The following is a 23831-nucleotide window of genomic DNA, read 5'->3' as shown; positions in this document are numbered from 1 at the left end:
TTTAACGCTTGAGATAAACTAAACGCGCAGCAGTTACACATCCCGAGATTCCAGCACGAATCTTACGGTCCTCTTACTCGCGATATGATGGCCGTACTACAATGCGATAGGCGCTATACTTAATGTTATTTGCACTGCTTTCAAGAGGGATGAAAATAAGAGAATTTCGTAACTTTGCTGTACGAATTATATGTACATTCTGAAGTAGTACAGTACAGAGTACTGCAATGTACTGTGTAGGTAAATAAAACACGCAAGAGAGAAACCGTTATTTACATATCCTTTTGCTGAGGCAGGAAACCCTTGCCTCATTTTCATCCCTCTTGATAACAATGCAAATAGCATTAAGTACAGTGCCTGTTGCATCGTAGTACGGCAATCATATCGTGAGTAAGAGGACCGTGAGTTTCGCGCTTGACTCTCGGGATGTGCAACTGCTGAGCGTTTCGTTTATCTCAAGCGTCAACTTCACATTGCAATATCTCGGGATGTAATTGACCTATTGTGATGAAACAAACGCAATTACGCATGTGATTTTTCATGTTAACGATTGCACACAAAATAATACAGGTTGTCCATTTAAAAACTGTAAGGTGATGTTGAAAATACTATTTTCCTACGTTTTTGACTGGCTCATAGTATTTACTTTAATTAACCCCTTCCCTGCCTTCATGCCTGTGAAAGCCATTTTTCAATATCTTTTGTTGTTCCAGATATATCTGCAGGGAAAGGTTTAAGTGGGCCACCATGTATAATTATTACAGTAACTGACCCTCAACTGGCTTGCCATAAGACACAGCACAGTTAAATATACAGCATGATCAAAAAGTTTGTTTGACGGCATTGCTGAAGTGGACATGCAACATAGCTAGACTCCGATGCAGGTATATAAGCACGGATATGTAGGCAAAGTGATTAGTGCGGCAGTCGTGTCATGCCAAGGTGCATGCGTTAAATACGGCCATGTGAAAAATGGCAACATCATGACCAAATGCATCCAAACAGGACCAACATTCTGTTATTCTGTTCTTGGCTGCCAAAGGACAAGCATTGGTGGACATACATTTGAGAATCTTTGTAGAATGGTGCACCAAGTTCCATGTGGGTCGCGTTTCGACACAAAATGCCAGTCGATCTGGAAGGCCAGCCTCATCCATTACGGAAAACAACAAGCGGGCGGTGGATGAGGCGATTAGGACGGACCGGCGCATAACAATTAGTGCACTAGCAATGGATCTCGACATCAGCTTTGACAGCTTGAAGGGTCGGTGCTTCCAGTCAGACAAGGATGTGCAACAGGCGGTTACAGACTTCCCGCAGCAGGACACAGGGTTTTACCACACGGGGTATCGGTGGGTTGAGTGCCTCGATGCTCATGGCGATAATGTCTGATTAATGAGTCGAACGGGCAGTGACCATGGACATGTCTCAATGATTCAATCCCACAAAACACATGCCTGGAGTAATTGTCTCTCCGACTCCTGCTGAAAAACTTTGTATTGAAGCTACATCTGCCATACTTTCAGTTGATTCAGATGCTGAAAGTTCAGATATTTCAGCACACCATTCTTTAAGTTAGATGATATTGTGCCTTTTGCCCTTTTTAGGTAGAGTGAACCACTACTTAAATTCATCATTTCTGAGTTACCGCCTGATAGGTTTGCTACTAATCAGTGGAGATTCTTGAGTGGCATTCTAGCTACTGAAACACACTTTCTTTCACAACATCTACAATACAAGGCCCATACACACTTTTGACTTCTCCAATATATTAATCACATCTAATCCAGGTTCCGTTCTCAGAGACTGACTCATAATACTTGCATAATGGAGCTTCAAACATCCATCAACTGTTTTAAGGAAACTTATGAACAATTTGTTCTGACTATCAACACCCGTAAGACTAAAGTACTTGCGCAGCTGGCACCAGGTGGTACTGTCCCTGAACTGAATGTCACCATAGCAGGAACACCTCTTGAACAAGTAGACCAATTCATCTACCTTGGTAGTATTCTAACTAAACGCTGCAACTCAGAACAGGATGTGGTAAATAGAATACTCTCTCTCATGCAGCTTATGGCTGCCTCTTCCACGACATTTTTTTTCAATAAGGATCTCAAAATATATACCAAACCAATGGTGTACTGAGCTGTAGTCTTAACATTACCCATATGGATGTGAAACCTGGATACTTTATCGTTGTGACGTAAAGAAACTGGAACGCTTCCATCAGCAGAAACTTAGATCCATCATAAACATCAAATGGGATGACTACAGAAGCAACGTGGCAGTTCCTGACAATGCAATATGAACAGGATAACAGCCTTTATCTTCACTCATTGGCTTAGATGGGTTGATCACACCAAGCGTATGAATGATAGCAGTATGCCTAAACATGGAAAAAGGCTTCAAGGTGCTCCTTCCAACGTTATAAAGATCAACTTAAGGAGACTATAAATAGCACCAATATAAATGCTAACACCTGGGCAACAACTGCACGAAACAGTGCTCTTTGGCGCAAAGCTACTGCAGAAGGTGTCTAACTGTTTGAGCAGGCACGTCGCAGACAAGAAATTGAAACCCATGAAAGGCAGAAACGTCAGATACAACCGCATCCTCAACCCACGTTTAGATGCGTCCTGTGTGACCGCATGTTTCATGCGAAGATTGGCGTGATCAGTCATCAGCGACATTTCCACAGAGTCAACAGATATTCAGAAGAATTATAGGAGAAAAACATTCTCGGAAATGAGTAGCGGCTGACGATTAACCACATTGAAGTGCTCAATAAATGAATCCCACTGAAACTTCAACATGCCAAGCTTTTGAATTCTGCAGAGGCTTCTCCAACATGATGAAAGCCACGAACACAGACACTCCAAGTTTTGCAGTCACCAGGTGGGAACTATAAGAAAAGGGAAGGGGAGAGCAACCATCAGTAAAATCAAAAATGACTTTTGGTGAGCGAAGCAGAAATCTCACAAGAGAAACGGACAGACAAATTTAGATGTAGGTAGTATAAGTGTGGAATAATGGCAAGAAGACCAGGATACCAGGGAACCCAACTACAGAATTAATTTTTTTTTTAACATAAAAAAAAGGTAGGGGGAAAGATAGAAGTTGATTTCATAATATAAAATCAGAGCAAGCAGCATAATGAAATGACTGTCACCGAGCTCGATAGCTGCAGTCGCGTAAGTGCGGCCAGTATCCAGTAATCGGGAGATAGTAGGTTCGAACCCCACTGTCGGCAGCCCTGAAAATGGTTTTCCGTGGTTTCCCATTTTCACACCAGGCAAATGCTGGGGCTGTACCTTAATTAAGGCCATAGACGCTTCCTTCCCACTCCTAGCCCTTCCCTGTCCCATCGTCGGCATAAGACCTATCTGTGTCGGTGCGACGTTAAGCAAGTAGCAAAAAAAATGACTGTCATATTCAAATTAGATGCCAAGCCATTGTCCAACACACCTTACAAGTCTACATGAATCTCAATTCAGCAGATAAAGAAATCATACATACATTACCATTATAGACTTATGCCTTTCAGCGTTCAGTCTGCAAGCCTCTGAGAGTTTACTAAACGTCGCCACAATCCTCGATTTGCAACTAGTGTTGCGGCCTCATTTAATTCTATACCTCTTATCTTTAAATCGTTAGAAACAGAGTCTAACCATCGTCGTCTTGGTCTCCCTCTACTTCTCATACCCTCCATAACACAGTCCATTATTCTCCTAGGTACCCTTATCCTCCTCCATTCACCTCACATGACCCCACCACTGAAGCCGGTTTATGCGTACAGCTTCATCCATCGAGTTCATTCCTAAAATAGCCTTTATCTCCTCATTCTGAGTACCCTCCTGCCATTGTTCCCACCTGTTTGTACCAACAATTATTCTTGCTACTTTCATGTCTGCTACTTCTAACTTATGAATAAGATATCCTGAGTCCACCCAGCTTTCGCTCCCGTAAAGCAAAGTTGGTCTGAAAACAGACCGCTGTAAAGATAGTTTCGTCTGGGAGCTGACTTCCTTCTTACAGAATATTGCTGATCGCAACTGAGAGCTCACTGCATTAGCTTTACTACACCTTGATTCAATCTCACTTACTATATTACCACCCTGGGAGAACACACAACCTAAATACTTGAAATTATCGACCTGTTCTAGCTTTGTATCACCAATCTGACATTCAATTCTATTGAATTTCTTACCTACTGACATCAATTTAGTCTTCGAGAGGCTAATTTTTATACCATACTCATTGCACCTATTTTCAAGTTCCAAGATATTAGACTGCAGGCTTTCGGCACAGTCTGCCATTAAGACCAAGTCGTCAGCATAGGCCAAACTGCTTACTACATTTCCACCTAACTGAATCCCTCCCTGCCATTATACCTTTCAGTAGATGATCCATGTAAACTTCGAACAGGAAAGGTGAAAGATTACAGCCTTGTCTAACTCCTGTAAGTACCCTGAACCAAGAACTCATTCTACCATCAATTCTCACTGAAGCCCAATTGTCAACATAAATGCCTTTGATTGATTTAAATAATCTACCTTTAATTCCATAGTCCCCCAGTATGGCGAACATCTTTTCCTTCGGTACCCTGTCATATGCTTTCTCTAGATCTACGAAACAAACACAACTGCGTATTCCTCTCGTAGCATTTTTCAATTACCTGGCGCATACTGAAAATCTGATCCTGACAGCCTCTCTGTGGTCTGAAACCACACTGGTTTTCATCCAAATTCCTCTCAACGACTGATCGCACCCTCCCTTCCAAGATGCCAGTGAATACTTTGCCTGGTATACTAATCAATGAGATACCTCGATAGTTGTTGCAATATTTCCTGTTCCCTTGCTTATAGATAGGTGCAATTACTGCTTTTGTCCAATCTGAAGGTACCTTACCAACACTCCACGCTAATTTTACTACTCTATGAAGCCATTTCATCCCTGCCTTCCCACTATACTTCACCATTTCAGGTCTAATTTCATCTATTCCTGCTGCCTTATGACAATGGAGTTTATTTACTATCCTTTCCACTTCCTCAAGCATAATTTCACCACCATCATTTTCCTCCTCCCCATGAGCTTGGCTGTTTGCAAACACCACGATGATGATTTCCTTTTACATTGAGAAGATGTTCAAAATATTCCCTCCACCTCTCCAGTGATTCCCTGGGATCTATTATTAGTTCACCTGAATTACTCAAAACACTGTTCATTTCCTTTTTCCCTCCCTTCCTAATTATTTATTACTGTCCAGAAAGGTTTCCCTGCTGCTTGACCTAGCCTTTCCAGGTTGTTACCAAAATCTTCCCATGACTTCTTTTTGGATTCAACAACTATTTGTTTCGCGCTGTTTCTTTCATCTACGTACCAATCCCTGTCTGCCTCGACCCTTGTTTGGAGCCATTTCTGATAAGCCTTCTTTTTACGTTTACAGGCTGCTTTCACTTCATCATTCCACCAAGACGTTCGCCTTTTCCCATCTTTACACACAGTTGTTCCTAGGCATTCCCTTGCTGTTTCTACTACAGCATCCCTGTATGCCAGCCATTCACTTTCTATATCCTGAACCTGCTTACTGTCTACTGTTCAAAACTTCTCACTAATCATATCCATGTACTTCTAATTTCCTCGTCCTGGACATTTTCTACCCTTATTCGTTTGCAGACAGATTTCACTTTCTCTACCCTAGGCCTAGAGATACTTAGTTCACTACAGATCAGATAGTGGTCTGTATCATCGAAATATCCGCGAAAAACTCGTACATTCCTAACAGATTTCCTGAATTCAAAGTCTGGTAAGATATAGTCTATTATGGATCTGGTACCCCTAGCCTCCCATGTGTAGCGGTGAATAGCCTTATGCTTGAAGAATGTATTTGTAACAGATAAACCCATACTAGCACACAAGTCCAGCAAACGCTTCCCATTCCCATTAGCTTCCATATCTTCCCCACATTTACCAATCACCCTTTCGTATCCTTCAGTTCTATTCCCAACTCTCGCATTGAAATCTCCTATTAGCACTATTCTATCCTTGCTGTTGACCCTGACCATGATGTCACTTAATGCTTCATAAAACTTGTCAACTTCATCCTCATCTGCACCCTCACATGGTGAATACACGGACACAATTCTTGTACTAATTCCTCCCACTGACAAATCTACCCACATCATTCGCTCATTTACGTGCCTAACAGAATCTATGTTGCGTGCAATGGTATTCCTGATAAAGAGCCCTACCCCAGACTCTGCCCTTCCCTTCCTAACACCCGTCAAGTACACTTTATAATCTCCTATCTCTTCCTCATTATCTCCCCTTACCCGAATATTATTTACTCCTAGCACATCCAGATGCATCCTCTTTGCCGACTCAGCCTGTTCTACCTTCTTTCTTCCATAAGCCCCATTAATATTGATAGCTCCCCATCGAATTCCATTTCGTTCGCCAAGTTGTTTCCAAGGAGTCCCTCGCCTGTCAAATGGGAGTGGGACTCCGTTACTCCCATAGGTCCGAGGCTTGCTTAAAATGTTCTGAGCTCGGTAAATTCATGAAGCAGGATGCTGCCCTACTTGCTCATAGTCCAAGTGAGGATCTCTCCTCTAACGGGTTATGGACCACCGGTGAATTGTATAGTCCTAGCCGCCTGAGCACAAGGAGGGCCACGACTCGGAATATGTCCGAGATGCCCACTCCCATTCCATAGCAACTGGTATCCCGACTCTCAGGACCACTTACTAGGCCACTCAGCCACTGCCCATGGTTCACGAACTAGGACGTGACTACAGTAACCCACAAGAAATCAAAATACATAAAATATTAGAAGATTTAATACAGCATAAAAAAGGATCGGCCTAACTGTGATGGGAAACGGGAAAGTATAGTTCTGTTTCTATGAGTATCGACTTGAACGTTAACAGGAAGTCAGACATTGGTGCCAAATTGTTACGAGTACAATCAGCTGATTCCCAAAATACAACACTAACGGAAATATGTACACTCGATTAAGTCCAGAATCAATTATTATTTGTAGCAAAACGCATAACTTGCATAAGATGAACAATAACACACAACATTTTTAGGATAAGGCTATAAGACTTTTAAAAAAAGGTAAATGCTCGAAAAGATAAAACGCGAGAAAATGAAAAGAAATTTCTACTCATCATTTAGAAGAGCTTGAGTTGCTGATAGATTGAATTTCTTCTAACGAACGGAAAAATCCTACAAAGGGACTACAGCACTAATTTCTGAGTCGCTATGAACATTGTTGTCGTCTGTTGAGGTTTCACTCTCCTGGCTATTTCATCCACCATGTAAACTGGGTACTAGGGTTTTTTTGTTTTAAAAGGTGCACAAGTTCCCCTTCCTACCCCCCCGTGTGTGCTTCTACAATTCTAGGGGATTAACCTCGGTTACCCTCTTCAATTGATGATCCTCAGCGTGGTGAGGGGGACTAGTAGCTCCTTTCTTGCGATGCCGAATGGAGCCCTATTGGGTACCATTATATCTCCCTAGCTACTCGTGGGACCTACACGAGTACCGTAGCCACCCAAAAAACGGAAAGCTCCTCTGGGGCCTCCGAGAGAAACACCAGCTCGACAACAACAAATGGGGACTATTCGGAGATACCCTCGGATAGTAAGAGAGCTCACTCTACAAGTGGACAATCTAGTCCAGAAGAAGAAGAAACAGCCCTCCAGCGCTGCAAAGAGGAGGTACAAGACGGCTTTAAAGGCCCGGGAGCAGGCCAAAGAGGGCCTAACTCCTGGAACTGAGAGGCTTTCTACTGCCAAGACAGCGACGACTGCGGGGGGATCCAATGGGCACAAGAGGCAGGACCCTGAAAAGGGCTCTGCTTCTAAGGCACAGAGGACTCCACCCACCAAGACGCCAGTGGGAAAAAGACTACTGTCGGGGGCAACCCCAGAAGAAGATCGGCAAGCCCACAAAAGACCCAAGGTGGAGTATGCCAGGATAGCTAAAGCTGGGATCAGGATGGCCATAGTGCATGTAGGATAACCTGACCAGCAGCTAACTGAAAAAAAAGGTGGAGTCTGTGGAGGAGGCTATCACCAATCTGATAGATGAGCTTTCGGAGCAGGGGCCCATTAAGCCTCAGTTCCTGGACTGCTATCTGTCGAGAGGTGCAGCCATTATTATCGCAGAGAATGACGAAACTGTAGCATGGCTTTCTAGTCATGTTACAGATGTGCAACCGCTGGAAGGAGCCAGGCTCACAATTGTGGGCATGGATAAACTCTTTTCCTATAAAGAGTCATGGTCTGGATACCAGGACAATCAAAGGACAACAACATCCTTTTGGGAAGAATGGCACGCCAGAACCATGGCCTAAACCCAACAGCTGGAAAATCTACGGCCACAAGGAGAAGAAGAGAGGTGTCCGCCTTGCGGTCAGCATGGACCCCAGAGATGTGGAAAAAGTGGTGGGGAAGATCTTCTGTGGGTTGCATGTTGCTACCTTCACCCTGGTGGAGGGCAAACGTGACAAGCAGAGGACCAACCCCACCACAGACAACACTGAGACTAGCAGGGGCGAAGAGCGGGAGCCTGGACAGGAGCCGGGGCCAGCCAAGTCTCAAGAATCATCACGGGAGATGGAGCTGCATGTTCTGGAGACTGTATAAGGTTAAGCATTGCATGAAGGTAAGGAATGATTACTTTCATACAAGCAAACATACAACATTGTATAGCAGCCTCTAGGGTACTTATAAGAAGTATCCAGAAAGGTAGGTCACCCTGATACAAAAACCCTGGCTTAGACAGGGGCATATCATGGGACTAAAATGTGCAGGCTTCACTCTATTCAGTGGAGTAACAGAGGAGAAGCCTAGAGCATATATACTAGTTAAGGATCATAACGCTTGGACTATACCGGGCTTCATTACTAGAGAACTTGTAGCAGTCCTAGTGAGATACGAAGAGGGCAGACAGCCAAGAGACCTGGTTGTCTGTTCTGCATATTTCCCAGGAGACTCTGAATCTCTACCCCTGCCGGAGGAGTTCAAGAGACTGGTGATATACTGTAGGAAGCAAGGACTTAACCTCATAACAGGATGTGACACCAATGCTCATCACAGCAATTTGGGGAAGTAAATACACAAACCGAAGGGGAGAGAATTTCATAGAATTTCTATGTAGAACTGATCTTGAGATCATGAACATAGGTGATACCCCTACCTTCATCAATAATAGGATAATAGATCTTACCCTGGGTTCCATGGGAATCATACAGGAATTTAAAGACTGGAAAGTTTCTTTGGAGCCTTCCTTGTCAGATCATACACACATTGTATTTCATATAGCGGGCTCCTTCGAGATCCCATCTTACAGAAATCCTAGACGAACCAATTGGACGTCTTTTAGGGAGAACTTGAGGAGGGGACTGAAAGGAGGACCCTCAAATATAATCAAGAACAAGGAGGAGCTGGAGCTCAGTGTGAGCTTTCTCACACAGACACTAGTTACCTCTTATGAATTAAACTGCCCAGTTGTTAAGGCAAAAAGAATAACAGGAAGCTTCAAGTGGAACAGTTATCTTGAACACCTGAGGAGAAACACACGAAGGCTCTGGAATAAATACAGGGAACTTAAAGATCAAGAAAGTCTAGATTCTTACAAAGAATCACAAAGAAAGTACAAGTCAGAAGTCAAAAAGGCTTCTAAGAAATCTTGGAGACAGTTTTGTGACTCCATTAAGAGTAAACATGAAGCACCAAGGCTTCATAAAATTCTAACCTTGGATGGAAGGGCAAGGCTGGGCTCATTGGAATCACCTTCGGGTGGATATACATCCACAGAGGGGGCGACCCTGAGCTTATTGCTCGATGCCCACTTTCCAGGTTCAGTAGTCACGAATAGTGAAGTAGAATCGAGCGGATCGTTCAGACCCGATAGAAGTGGTTGGAAGGAAGCCGCAGAGATTGTTACCCCAAGAAGGGTGAAGTGGGCATTAGAATCTTTTGCCCCTTATAAAAGCCCAGGAATGGATAGGATCTTCCCAACACTTCTTCAAGAAGCAGGTGCGGTCCTTATACCATACCTGGTCAGAATTTTTAGAGCCTGTCTCACTATGGGGTACGTGTACTCCTTGTGGCGTCAGGCGAAGGTAGTGTATATACCTAAACCCGGAAGGTCTTAATATACTAGACCTAAGGATTATAGACACATTAGTCTTACGTCTTTTCTTTTTAAGACTTTGGAAAGACTGGTGGATAGACATATCAGGGAGAAAGTATTAAGAGACGGCACTATACCAGCTTGTGTCTAAGCTGGAGAGCGCATTGGATCAGCAACAACTTGCTATGGTGGTATTCCTAGATATAGAAGGGGCCTTTAACAACACATCTTTGGGCTCCATAGAACTTAGTCTAGAGAGAAGAGGAGTGAGCAGGATGCTCACTAAATGGATTATAGCCTCACTGCAGGACCGTCAAGTTCTGTTTACCCTCAACGCAGTAATGTTGAGAGCTAATATAGACAGGGGGTGTCCACAGGGAGGAGTATTATCACCAACATTATGGTGTGTGGTAGTGGATGAACTACTTACCAGGTCAAATGTTGGAGGAATTTATGCCCAAGGCTATGCAGATGACATTAACCTGGTGGCGGTAGGAAATTTCCCCAGTACGGTTTCAGAGCTCGTACAGAGCTCCCTACGTAGGGTGGAAAGATGGTGCCATGACACGGACTTGTCGGTTAATCCCGACAAGACGGAGCTCGTGGCATTTACCAGGAGGAAGAGGCTAGATGGACTGTCAAAGCCTTTCCTATTTGGGAAAAAATTAGTTAAGACAACCTCAGTTAAGTACCTAGGGGTAATCCTTGAAGCAAGACTGAGTTGGAAGAAATATATAGACCATAAGGTGGATAAGGCGGATAAGGCTCGCAAGATTATGTGGGCCTGTCGCAGGGCCGTCTGAAAGACTTGGGGCCTAGGACCTAGGGTTGTCCAGTGGCTCTATATTTCTATTATGCGGCCCACAATCACCTTTGCATCTTTAGTCTGGGGGCCAGGTTCGGAGAGTAAAAATGCGACCACCAAGTTAAACAGTGTCCAAAGACTTGCGTGTTTAGGAATGACAGGGGCACTGGATACTACACCATTATGTGCAATGGAGGCCATCCTATGTCTTCCCCCCATACATTTATATGTTAACCCAATCGCATCATTTGACGACCCTAGCTCATCATAATTATTCGTGGCATATGAATCAAATGACGAGCTCTGCTCACGGCGATGCACAGCTGTACATCAATCCATGTAGTTCAGTCACTAACCCATAGACACCACTTGTATGCATTCTGAGCTGAAGTTTACATATGTGGCTTCGGTTTTTTTCCCTTTCACCGGGTTCTCACACACTTCCGGAACATGAGATAAGAGAATCTTTTTCAATATAAATTCGCTCTTGTCAGATGCCATCATGGCGTCAAGCAGATGTGCTGGTGTTGATGAAGAAGGAATACGGAAGCTAATAGTGTCTTAGAGAGTGATACTGAAGGCAGTGATGTTTGTGACGACGAAATAGACCCTGAAGTCCTTAGTTCGAGTACTAGCGATGTGTATAATAGTTCTGATGACACGGAAAGTGATGCAAATAACGACGGTGTGCCGAGTCTTTTGAAACGAGCTCGTACCTCGGCACAGACCAACTTGACTGACTGGAACTGGACAAAAAGTGACAATAAACCTGTTGTACATAAGTTAAGTGAATACAGTGGGGTTTGTGAAAACTTATTGAAAAAGTTTGATACACAGCCACTATCTGTTGCAGCGAAACAGTTGAGCAATCCTGACAGAAAAAAGTTGAAAGACGATGACAAATGGTTTGAGACTACACCCGACGAAATTAGGGCATATATTGCGTTAGTTATACTAATGTCACAAGTGCGAGTCAAGAATACAGTTATACTGGAGTAAAAACAGGTGTATAAACACTCCTATTTTTCATGAAAACATGAGCAGGGGAGGATTTAGTATAATTTCACGATTTTTACATTTTGTTGACGATGAACAAGTCGATAGCAGTGACAAACTAAGAAAGATTAGGCCTATAATACAACATTTCTGCTGCAAATTTTCAGAATTATATTTACCTTCACAAGACATTGCTCTAGATGAAAGTCTAATGAAATTCAGAGGCCGCCTTTCATATGTCCAGTGTAATAGGTCTAAACGTTCTAGGTTTGGAATAAAAATTTACAAAATTTGTGAATCAAGTTCTGGCTACTGTCTGTCTTTCAAAACTGATGTAGGTGATGATGGAACGGATCCAAGTCTGCCAGCAAGTACAAACGTTGTTCTCAACATGTGTGAACCCTTGTTAGGCCGAGGACATACATTGTTTTTAGATAACTGGTATTCTTCCCCAGATTTATTCAAAAGGCTACATGACAAGCAGATGAATGTAATTGGAACTGTTCGACAGAACCGAAAAGACATGCCTCGCGATATCAGTAAGACGAAACTAAAACGTGGAGAGTATGAGACGTGGGCTGCCAACAGTATGTTGTGTGTGAAGTGGAAAGATAACAAATCAGCTGACATGACAGGGACAGGCAAACTCAGACAAAAGAGAGGACAAACCCCGAGGGAAGAAGTGATAAAGCCCAAGTGTGGCCTTGAATACCAGAAGGGGTATGGGTGCTGTTGACCTTCAGGATCATGATGATGATGATGCTTGTTGTTTAAAGGGGCCTAACATCGAAGGTCATCGGCCCCTAATGGAACGAGATGGACGAAATGACATATGATAGTTAAAATTTAAAACGGAGCCACTGATTAGAGTTTTAAAAAATGCGATGAAAAATGAGCATGAAATTAAAACAATCAGTGGATCTAATTCGCAATGCCTTATTTTGGAATAAAATAAGAAAAATTACAGGAGATAATGGAATAAGGCATTGCCTGCTAGTACAGATATATATACATACTTTACATTAGACGTGAAAAGAACACATTAAAATACGCAACACAAACTAAAATGAAGTCAATAGGATGAGAGCGTAATTGACACAAAGATACAAGCACAAAGGACATCATTACATACGATAAAACAGACCACTATCCCTCATAAAGCGGATGACGAGGTCTGCTGACTGCACGTCATCACGCAGGATAAGGGAGATGGTATCCAGGAGGTTAAGACTACGGCGAAAATCAACCAGGTCCGTACACTCCGTAAGCATGTGTACACACTACAGGTTTCCGGGAGAGCAAAAAGAAAACGATCATTGTCGACAACGAACGCACAGCCCACCTTCGTATCTGTCCTTGAACCATCCGTGTAGACGACGACTGAACCTGGATAGCGGCCAACAACGGACATGAAGAGCCTCCGATAAATCGAAGGGTCCGTGTTTTCCTTCGGGCCAGTGTGTAGGTCCAGGATTATTTCAGGACGTCGAACTACCCACGGAGGTGCCCCACTCGGTTGTCTGACAAGGCATGGAACCGAAGGTACGTTAAACAACCTGTAACTGCTCTCCAAGCGTATTCCAACCGGCCGCGTAGCTCGAGGACGAGCAGCGTACAGAAAATGGTTGCCATTGTTGAATACGCAAGGATAGCTGGGATGAAGTGGCATTTGTCGCAAATGAGCAGCATACGAAAGAAGCATTTGCTGGCGCCTCAGGTGTAAAGGCGGCACACCAGACTCAGCGAGCAGGCTAGCGATGGGGCTTGTACGAAAAGCTCCCGTCGCCAACCTAACCCCGGCGTGGTGGATGCTGTTCAGCTTCGCAAGAACGCTTGGTCTTGCGGAGCCAGATGCTGCACTGCCGTAGTCTAACCTAGATAAAACGTGTGCCCTGTAGAATCGTAGGAGCACCGCACGGTCAGCTCCCCAATTAGTGCTGCTAAGGAATTTCAAGAGATTTAGCCTCTTGGTGCATTGCACTTTTAGCTCCCGCATGTGTGGCTCCCACGATAATTTACTGTCGAAAAGGAGCCCAAGAAATCGGTAAGTGTCAACCACGGGAAGAGCGACATTTCCTAGATAAAGTTCAGGATTTGGATGTAGAGTACGTTGACGGCAAAAGTGGACAACGGAGGTCTTTGCAATAGAAAACCGAAAACCATGTTCAAAGGTCCACTGCTCCACCTTCCGGATAGCTTGCTGTAATTGTCGCTCTGCGACTGCCATACTGTGCGAGCTATAGTGAAGAGCAAAATCGTCCACATATAGCGACGGTATTACTGCTGGACCAGCAGCAGCAACAATACCGTTTATGGCAATCGCGAACAGAGTGACACTAAGAACCGATCCCTGTGGGACTCCATTTTCTTGAACGTGGTATTGCGAATATGTCCTCCCTACTCGGACACGGAATAGACGGAGGGACAAAAAATTCGAAATGAAAACCGGCAAGCTACCTCGGAATTTCCATTGATGCAGGACTGAAAGGATATCATATCGCCATGTGGTGTCGTAGGCCTTTTCTAAGTCAAAGAAAACAGCTACCAAATGCTGTTTGCGGAGAAACGCATCCTGGATAGAACTCTCCAGGCGTACCAAGTGGTCAGTGGTGGATCGAGCGGCTCGGAAACCACACTGGTACTCGGACAAGAGTCCTTGTTTCTCCAGACACCACACAAGGCGGCGATTTACCATCCTCTCAAACAGCTTACACAGGCAGCTGGTAAGACAAATAGGTCTATAACTCCCTGCATATTTAGGATCTTTGTCAGGCTTGAGGACAGGAATGACGATGCCCTCTCGCCACTGAGACGGATAGTCACCCTCCATCCAGATTCGGTTGAACACACGAAGGAGATAGAGAAGACTGTCCTCACTAAGGTGTTTCAACATCTGGTTATGGATATTGTCTGGTCCAGGAGACGTGTCCTTGCAAAGCGCTAATGCGCTACGGAGTTCCCACTCCGTAAAGGGCACGTTATAGTCCTCTGAAGCCTGAGTGGCAAAACTGAGATGACGACGTTCTGCCTCCCGCTTCAGAAGTAGGAAGTCACGATGGTAATTCCCGGAGCCAGACACGTCCGCGAAATGGCGAGCAAGATGGTTAGCAATCGAGAGTGGTTCAGTGACGATATTGCCTGCAATGGAAATTCCCGGTACCGAAGATGATCCATGAATACCCGAAAGACGCCGAAGTTTAGTCCACACATGAGATGATGGAGTGTGTGACGTCATAGACGACACATATCTCTCCCATGAAGCCTTCTTACTTTGGCGAATAAGAACCCGCGCCTTAGCGCGGAATTTCTTAAATGTTACCAAGTTGGCCGTAGTAGGCTGTCTACGGTAACGTTTATGAGCACGACGGCATTCTTTGATAGCTGCTGCTATTTCCTCGTTCCACCAAGGAACGAGTTTTCGGCGAGGAGTCCCCGAGAAGAACGGAATGGACTCCTCAGCAGCAGCAAGAATAACTCGGGTGACATAAGTTATTTCCTCACCGACGGTCCGCCTGATATCATCGTTAAAGACAGCTAGTGATGTGTACTTTGGCCAATCAGCATGTTTAAGAATCCATCGAGGGGGAGCCTCGACGGATTTTTGGTTCATCAAAGTAAGAATGATGGGAAAATGGTCACTGTCACAAAGATCGTCGTGTGTGTTCCACCGAAACAGCGGAACCAACGTTCGGCTGCATAGACTTACGTCTATGCGAGAATATGTGCCGTAACGTACACTGAAGTGTGTTGGTTCCCCTGTGTTCAAAATACATAAATCCAGGTCTGTTACCAATGTTTCCAGCTCTCTTCCCCGGGGGGCAAGGCGTCTCAGAGCCCCATATGGGGTGATGGGCGTTAAAATCTCCCAACAAGAGGAAGGGAGGTGGAAGCTGATCTAGAAGATCAGTGACATCATTAATATTAAGAGGTAGCCCTGGCGGAAAATAGACATTACACACTGTTGTTATGACAGGCAGCGGAACGCGAACAGCTACAGCCTCCAGCGGGGTCCTTAGTGAAACCTCCTCGCTGTAGGTATCAGAACGGACAAAAATGCCAACGCCACCGGACGCCTGGTGAGCATAATGTCGTTCTGTCGAGTATAGTCGAAAATTTCGCAATACCGTATGATGATCTGGTCGGAAGTTTGTTTCCTGAATACAGACTATACTCGCCGAATACTCGCTAATGAGCTGGCGCAACTCAGCAAGATGCCTATCATAACCGTTACAATTCCATTGTAACAGTGCCATATTGTAAGTGTGGACTTCTGAGGATTAGGATAGGAGCAACGGAATGCTACCTAACCTAACCTACACTCACATCCCCATCCGAAGATGGAGATTCGTGCTCCATGTGCAGCTCCTCGTCATCAGACGAGGTGATGCAGGCCTTCAACTTCTTCGACGTAGTCCGGGTGCGGGGTTTCTGCCCACGAGGGGAGCGCGCAGGTTTCCCCGAAGGAAGACCTGCTGACGCAGAATCAGGCCCTCCAGGTGGAGGGCGTGACAACCCATTTGTAGGAGATTTGGAAGAGCGCCTATTAAGGGCGCTCTTCTTCCCCGCCGTCGATTCTTGTTTAGACGGGCTGGGAGGGGATTTCCCAGCCCTGGTCGACGATGCCGCCTCCGCCGGCTCAGGTGCGGCTTTCGCCGACCTTGTAGGGGAAGGAGACGTTGTCTTCTTCCCCTTCTGTGCCGGCGTAGGTTTCTTAATGGAAATTCTAAGTTCCCATGGAGGGAATTAGATTCTTTTCCACCAATAGCCGGCACAGGCAAATTGGTGGTCGAAGGCAGGGATGGACCAGCCTTCGAGCTTGTTCTCTTTGCGGCGTTGCTCGCAGGAGCAACCGCCGCCTTGGGCGCAGCGAACTTCTGGACAGGTGTTGCAGATGAAAATGAGGAACCTGGCAGGGACTGAGCTATCAAGCTGAAGTCTAGTGTCTTGGCCGGTGCATTCAGGGAATTAAACTTACGGCGCGCTTCCTGGTAGGAAAGACCATCCAGGGTCTTGATCTCCTGGATCTTCTTCTCACTCAGATAGGTCGGACAGGTCCGATCCCGAGGAGAATGAACACCAGAGCAGTTAGTGCACTTGTACGGAGGTGTGCATTCCTCCGCGCCGTGAGCTACTTTCCCACATGTACCACACACTGACTGATTCGAACAACGAGATACCATGTATCTGAATCTCTGGCATTGATAGCACCGCATAGGAGGCGGGATGTACGGCCTCACATCGCAACGATAGGTTGTCACCTTGACTTTCTCTGGCAACACTGACAATTTGAAGGAGACTATAAACGCACCCGTGGCAACGTCTTCACCGTTGACTTTGCGTGTGATACGCCGGACGTGGGTCACGCCGCGGTGCTTCATGTCTTCCATCAATTCATCGTCAGTGTTCAGGACGAGATCACGGTGGAAAATCACTCCACGAACCAGATTCAAGGTTTTGTGCTCTTCCACTTTGACGGGGATGTTGCCAAAGTGGTCGCACTTAAGCAAACGATCTGCTTGGAGCGCAGTGCTCGTCTTTAAAAGCAAACCACCATTGCGCATTTTTTTCAGGTCCTCCAGTTCACCGTAGACACCTTCAATGTGGCGACTAAACAGAATCGATTTCACCAGCTTGAAGTCTTGCCCATCGGTCCTGGTAGCAACCAGGAACCTAGGGAAGCTGGAACCCAGACTAAGTCGCTGCGCGTGTTCCCAAGGGGTTGCCCCCCTTAGAGAATCAAAAGTTAAAGACTTGGGTAGCGAACTACCCGAGGTGGCAGGCCGAAGTTGTTTCGACGCCATGCCCGAAATCATCCTCCCCGAATGCCACCCACTCCGATCAGGGGTCTCTGTAGCCGAACCAAGCAGCCAAGGCAATACCCACCTGGTCGTAGCAGGTATTGCCCGGGGTCCGATGTTGAACGATGCCTAATGCAGGATGACTGAGGCAATGAGCACTAAGACTCCCTTCCTCCAGTCACACGCAATAGCATGTACCCCATAGCGTGTACAGAGCACTAACAATAGGAAAAATAAATAAAAATAAATAAAAATAATTAATAATAATATGTCCTTCTGGCATTCGGCTGTGCGGGGACCTGCGTTGTCAGGCGGATACCACTGCCCGGGTACATGACACTCCCACCCGCCGCGTCCTGGGTGGTTGCTGGCACGGGCTTTCGAGCGTAGTCGCACACATAGGAGCTCCATCGCCGGGCAGCACGCACATCAAATTTTGAATGGTCTACATCTGACCCTCGGAAAAATAATAAAAAATAAAGAGGGGACCATGGCCACATGACCCTTTAAGTCGCCTTCTACGACAGGCAGGGATTACCTATGGATGTATTCAGCCTCTCCCATCCACAGGAGGTCCATCACATTATACCAAACCGCAATCCATGTCCGCGCCAAGATCGCCCCTTTTTGTCGCCTCTTACGACAGGCAGGGGATACCGCGGGTGTACTCTGCATGTGTGTCCCCCACCCGCAGGGGGTAGTGTGTTTGGTCCGCGAGAGGTATTTTATTTCCCTCAAGTCCGCCGGCAAGCCGGTTAGGACCCCCCTATCCGCCACCTGGGACGCGCCACGTGGGAGTATCACCTCTCCCCCTGCTACGCCATCGTAGTAGGTTCGTGGCCTTCAGGATCAGGTTACAGCTCTGTTTCCTGTCATGCGACGCACAGCGAAAGGGTATAGGAAAATATTCTTTTACCTCCTAGATACGTGCATTTTCAATTCCTTTACTGTGTATCACAAGATCGCTGCTAGCAGAAAGACGAGCTACACGGACTTCCAAACTAGCATTGCACAGCAGCTACTAGAGACTGTTCAGTTACCGGAATACTCTTTTCGAGGTCGACCTTCAGCGAGCACCACCCCAACCAGATTAAATCATGGGCTCACTTTCCCATGCGTATTCCCCCTACAGAGAAGAAATCAAAAGTCACAAGAAGGTGTGTTGTGTGCTACAGCAGGGGTAAAAGAAGCAAAAGTTGCTGGCAGTGCAAAAAGTGTGGCGTAGCTCTTCACTTAGAAGAATGTTTTGAGGTGTACCACACCCAGCAGACGTACTAAAATAGTGGCATTGGTAAGTTTATTACTTCGTTATCATGCATGCAAATTTTCAGAAAGGAATATTTACTGGTTGGTTTTGTATGATTTTCTAAATAATAGTGTGATGACTACGGCCGTAGAGTGGTATTTATTAAATGTGATTTCTTAGTGAACACCTATAGTATTTAAATGTGAGGCGAATGGGTTAAGGAAATAGCGGGAATGAGTGCTTACCGTGTCTGGTCACTCGGATGATGGTGCTTCAAGAATCCAAATAGAGGTCATGCTTCTATTCTTACAAGCCTTCGACAGACCTGCCCTATGACAATGATGATCAGGGACCTGATGAAGCCTAGTTTTAATCTGAATTATAAGTTAACAGTGGTGATATCCACAAGGGAGGAGTGGGCCGCAGATGCTGGGGCCCGTCTTAGGTCTGAGGGCTGTACATGGTACACAGATGGCTCGCGGACAGACGGGCACAGGCGCCGGGGTCTGGGGGCCCAAGACAAGGCTCTCCCTTCCCATGGGTAAATATGCCACTGTTTACCAGGCCGAAGTATATGCAATACCGGCCTGTGCTGTATATGTATGGAACATGCCTGGACATAGAAGATGCATCACCATTTGCAGTGATAGCCAGGCAGCGTTAAAAGCACTATGCGCAGTTAGAACATCGAAAATGGTATGGGAGTGCCAAAGGATGTTAGATCAACTGTGTGAACTTAGCCCACTTACCCTATTATGGGTCCCTGGGTATACAGGAATCAGTGGAAATGAAGAAGCTGACAAACTAGCGAAACAAGGCTCAAAAGGTCCTTTCATACGACACTCCGAAGTGTGAAACTGTTAATATCCCAGTGGACAAACCAGTCTCACTTAGACATTTGGAAGAGGTTAACCATAGCAAGGCAGGCACGTGAACTTATCAAAGGGCCTAGCCAAAGTTATAAAAAGGTCCTGATAAATTTGAATAGGACCAGAACGCGAATGGTAGTTGGACTGTTGACAGGCAACAATACCTTACAGAGACACCTGCACATCATGAAAATCAGTCAGGATCAGATGTATAGAAGACGCGGTATGGAGGAAGAGACCTCTGCACATGTGTTGTGTCAGTGCCAGACTCTTGCAAGCACTAGACATAGATATCTTGGCTCACATTTTGAGAGTCTGGAAGACATTAGGAATGCCAACATCCGGACACTGGTATCCTTTATAGGAGCACTAGGGCTGGACTAGGCAAACCCATTTAAGGGACAAAAAGGGTCTTCACAGACCTACGTGTGGAGCCCTGCGAAGTCAGGGCTCACCCATTTCTTATCTATCTATCTATCCCCCCTTCCTTATGTTATCACGATCCAAAATATCATGCTCCTTCAACCGCTTAACTCATTATTTCTAGCCGCCAGTGTGGTGTTTGCCAAGAATGACCGAGTGAACCGACAAAGACCGTGGAAGAAATTGAGTACAACACAATACACAGCTGATAGCACATGGTTACAGAAAACAAATAGACAACACTGATTACCAAAACTAGAGTCTAACGCGCTCTGTCAGAGCAATCGGCTGCCTATGATTGGCTGTTTATTAATTCACTTAGCCTCTGCCAAGAAGCAGCGCTCAAATGACAAGTCGGAACTCATAAGGACTGAACTAAAGAAAGAAGAAAAAATATAGCAGGAGAATATGTACAGGGGCACAGGACAAAGGAATGAGTCATGTTGAGTAGCTCAGATGGTAGAGTGCTGGCCATCTAAGCTCAAGTTGGTGGGTTCAATGGTATTTAAAGGGGTTCAAATATGTCAACCTCATGTCTGTAGGATTTACTGGTGTGTAACAGGACTACTGTAGGACAAATATTCTGTCACGTCAGCATCTCCAAAATCCATAAAAAAGTAGTAGGATATAAAAACAAAAACATTAACAATACAAGGGAATAAAAGAGGAAACAGGGTGGTAAAATGCTGCACTGATCATAAACTATTCCTATCTAATACTTAGTTCATACACAACTAAAAGCAGCTGTACACAAAGCCAAGACCTGGAGACAATGGAAGATAAGCGCTTAATTACCTAGTCTGGCCATAAACACCATTTATGTAGGTGTAGTCAAGTTCTGTACCATCAAGTTCCACCCGTTTCCCTGCAAACCATCTAGTGACAAACAGGATAACCACCTCTATAGTTGTCCCCGTGTAAGGACGTACCCTAAGGGTGCAACCTTACCATTTCTCCCCTGTAATATTAAAGTATTGATTTATAGTAACTTTTGTTGCTGTTGGGTCTTTTTCAGTGTCGGTAACCATACAGTTTAGGGACCCTACTTGCCGATACGTCGTCTTACATTTACCGTTAATCTGGCACGTTGGCAACGTTCAATCACTGTTCTAGCGTGAATTGCGTGTTGCCACCGCATTGGTATTAAAGTCACTAATGATACATTTGCGAGAATATTTAAAGAATATTTTCTTTTTCTGTGGGATTGTAAATCTATTTGGCTAATACCAGGTAAGCAGAATTGTGGCATGTTCGGATAATGCATTTAATAACATAGTTTGTGTGAAATGATGAGCACAACATTTTATTAATTACGTTCCTATTTCGTCCCATACTTATACGAACAGAATTCGATTGGGATGTCTAAGAAGGAAGAAAAATCTGCAAGAACTCCTCCGAAAAGGAAAGCAAGGTTACGTCCTTTACAAACATCAGGTCAAGAAATGCTTATACATTGCTACGAGCAATTGAAACACGAACTACGACGAAGAAGGTATCAGTCGCAGTGATACGAAGCTAATGGCAAGAGTTTCATTATTAACTGGGGTAAGTGTCCGTTTTTATCTTGTTTCTATGATAAGTTTCTGACATAATGACAATCAGTTAAAATGGAGCAGTATTTCATTCTGAACCTAACCTAACCTAATCATGTAGGCCTATACCATGTCTTGTGTCGACTTCGATACGGTTTGTAGACTTAACCTTTGTGTATTCCTGTTGACGTACGGTGTATGTGTATGTAATATATTTCTGTGTGTGTATTCTTACAGGGTAGTGGTGAATATATATGTTATATATTATATTTAAAAATCTTAGAATAATTTATCTTCATCAGGTGTCTTTGGTTTCAAATGTGCATTTCTCTTTCAGGGTCGCCCACATACTCCTGGAATAAACCACACAAATCTGGACATGATGTTCAAGGAGTAATTCGTCGACCTGTGTCTGAGGGAGGAAGACTGGTTATTGTTCATGCTGGAAAGAAAGATGGCTTTGTACCTGGTATGTTCTTACTTTTTACTTCATTTTATTATAGTGAGGTGATCTCTCTTTTCATAGTTATGAGGGTATTTAGGGTTTGTAGTACGGATGTAAAGGGGGAGGGCACGTAAGTCTCTGATAAAACCCCAACTTGAGTACAGTTCCTGTGTATGAGACCCTCACTAGGATTACTTGATTTGAGAACTGGAAAAGTTCAAAAGAAAGAAGCACGATTTGTTGTGGGTGATTTCTGACAAAAGAGTAGCGTTACAAAAATTTTGTCGAGTTTGGGCTGGGAAGACTTGGGTGAAAGGAGACGAGTGGCTGGACTAAGTGGTGTGTTCCGAGCTGTCGGTGGAGAGGTGGTGTGGAATGACATTGGTAGACGAATACGTTTCAGTGGTATTTTAAAAGTAGGTAAGATCACAGTACAATTATAAAGATGAGGATGAAAAGTGGGGCAAATATTTGTTTTTTGTTTTTTTTTTTTAAGAAGGGAGTTAGGGATTGGAGTAATTTACCAAGGGAGATTTCAATAAATTTCCAAATTCTTTGCAATTATTGAAGAAAAGACTAGGCCTATCCCTGAAACTACATCTTCCACCTGGGCGACTGATCTAAGTGCAGATCAGTGGTGCCCGATTGATTGACATTGACTGGCACGAGATCGGTAGTGGCATTATAACTTACCGCTCATTGGGTTCTGTACGTGGTTTTTGATTTTGACTTCTCTACTGTCAAGGGATCTCTTGGTTATTAAAAAGACTTGCAGGTATTCACTTTAGGCCAATGAATAACCTTAGAGAGGTACTTCAATCAAAACTTCCCCAGTGTATTTTCATATAATATTACTGGATATTTGTATCAGTAAATTACTTGTATTGCAGGCTTATTTATTATGTTTATTCTGCATTCGACAATCTCCACCTGAATCGGTGCTTGATACCTGACTGTTGAACACCTTCCAAGCTTCTTATTTCTTACTGCCTGATATAGGTTCAGTGTTCGCAGCAATTACATTTGTTCTAAGGTATTGAAATGGGTGTTTATACTTATATCTTTAATGCAAGTGATCGTGGACTTCTAATCCAGATATAGGCCTACTAATGGAAATACATTCATGAGAGATGTTAGGATAAAGTAGTGTAAGTAGTAATTCATTGACTTCATCATCAGGTGACTTTGCTACACAGTAGTTGGTTTCACTTAAAATCAGACATCTTTTTGTATCATTCAACAGAAATCACATTTTTTATCAATTAATAGGCCTATCCCTGAAGAGGGGTGATCTCATATTTTTAGGGAATAACTTTTTTTTAGAAGAAATAACTTCATACTAAAACTTAAAATTCTTACAGGTGCTGATTTGATGCTACAAACTTGAAGAGAAATCAAGATTATGCTACAAAAGATGAGCTGCAAAGGTTGTGTAATATGAATCGAAGTCACTTAAAGAGGTACAGAAGCACCTAAACATAAGTTTAGATAATGTTGTTTACATTCATGTTGTTGACTTTCATGTATGCATAACAATATTTCTCTGTGTCTTTAAAACCAGGTACATT

At 44.4% G+C, this 23831-nt stretch overlaps 1 protein-coding gene across 4 annotated transcripts in view; it reads right to left on the bottom strand.

Moving 5' to 3' along the window:
* LOC136864111 (YTH domain-containing protein 1) overlaps positions 1–23831 on the bottom strand; it is a 541394-nt gene that overhangs the window by 463357 nt on the left and 54206 nt on the right. The gene's annotated exons all lie outside the window — the stretch shown is intronic.

This window comes from Anabrus simplex, chromosome 2, assembly GCF_040414725.1.
Source record: "Anabrus simplex isolate iqAnaSimp1 chromosome 2, ASM4041472v1, whole genome shotgun sequence".
In the NCBI taxonomy this organism is placed as follows: Eukaryota; Metazoa; Arthropoda; class Insecta; order Orthoptera; family Tettigoniidae; genus Anabrus; species Anabrus simplex.
This window is presented reverse-complemented; position numbering and strand designations above follow the sequence as displayed.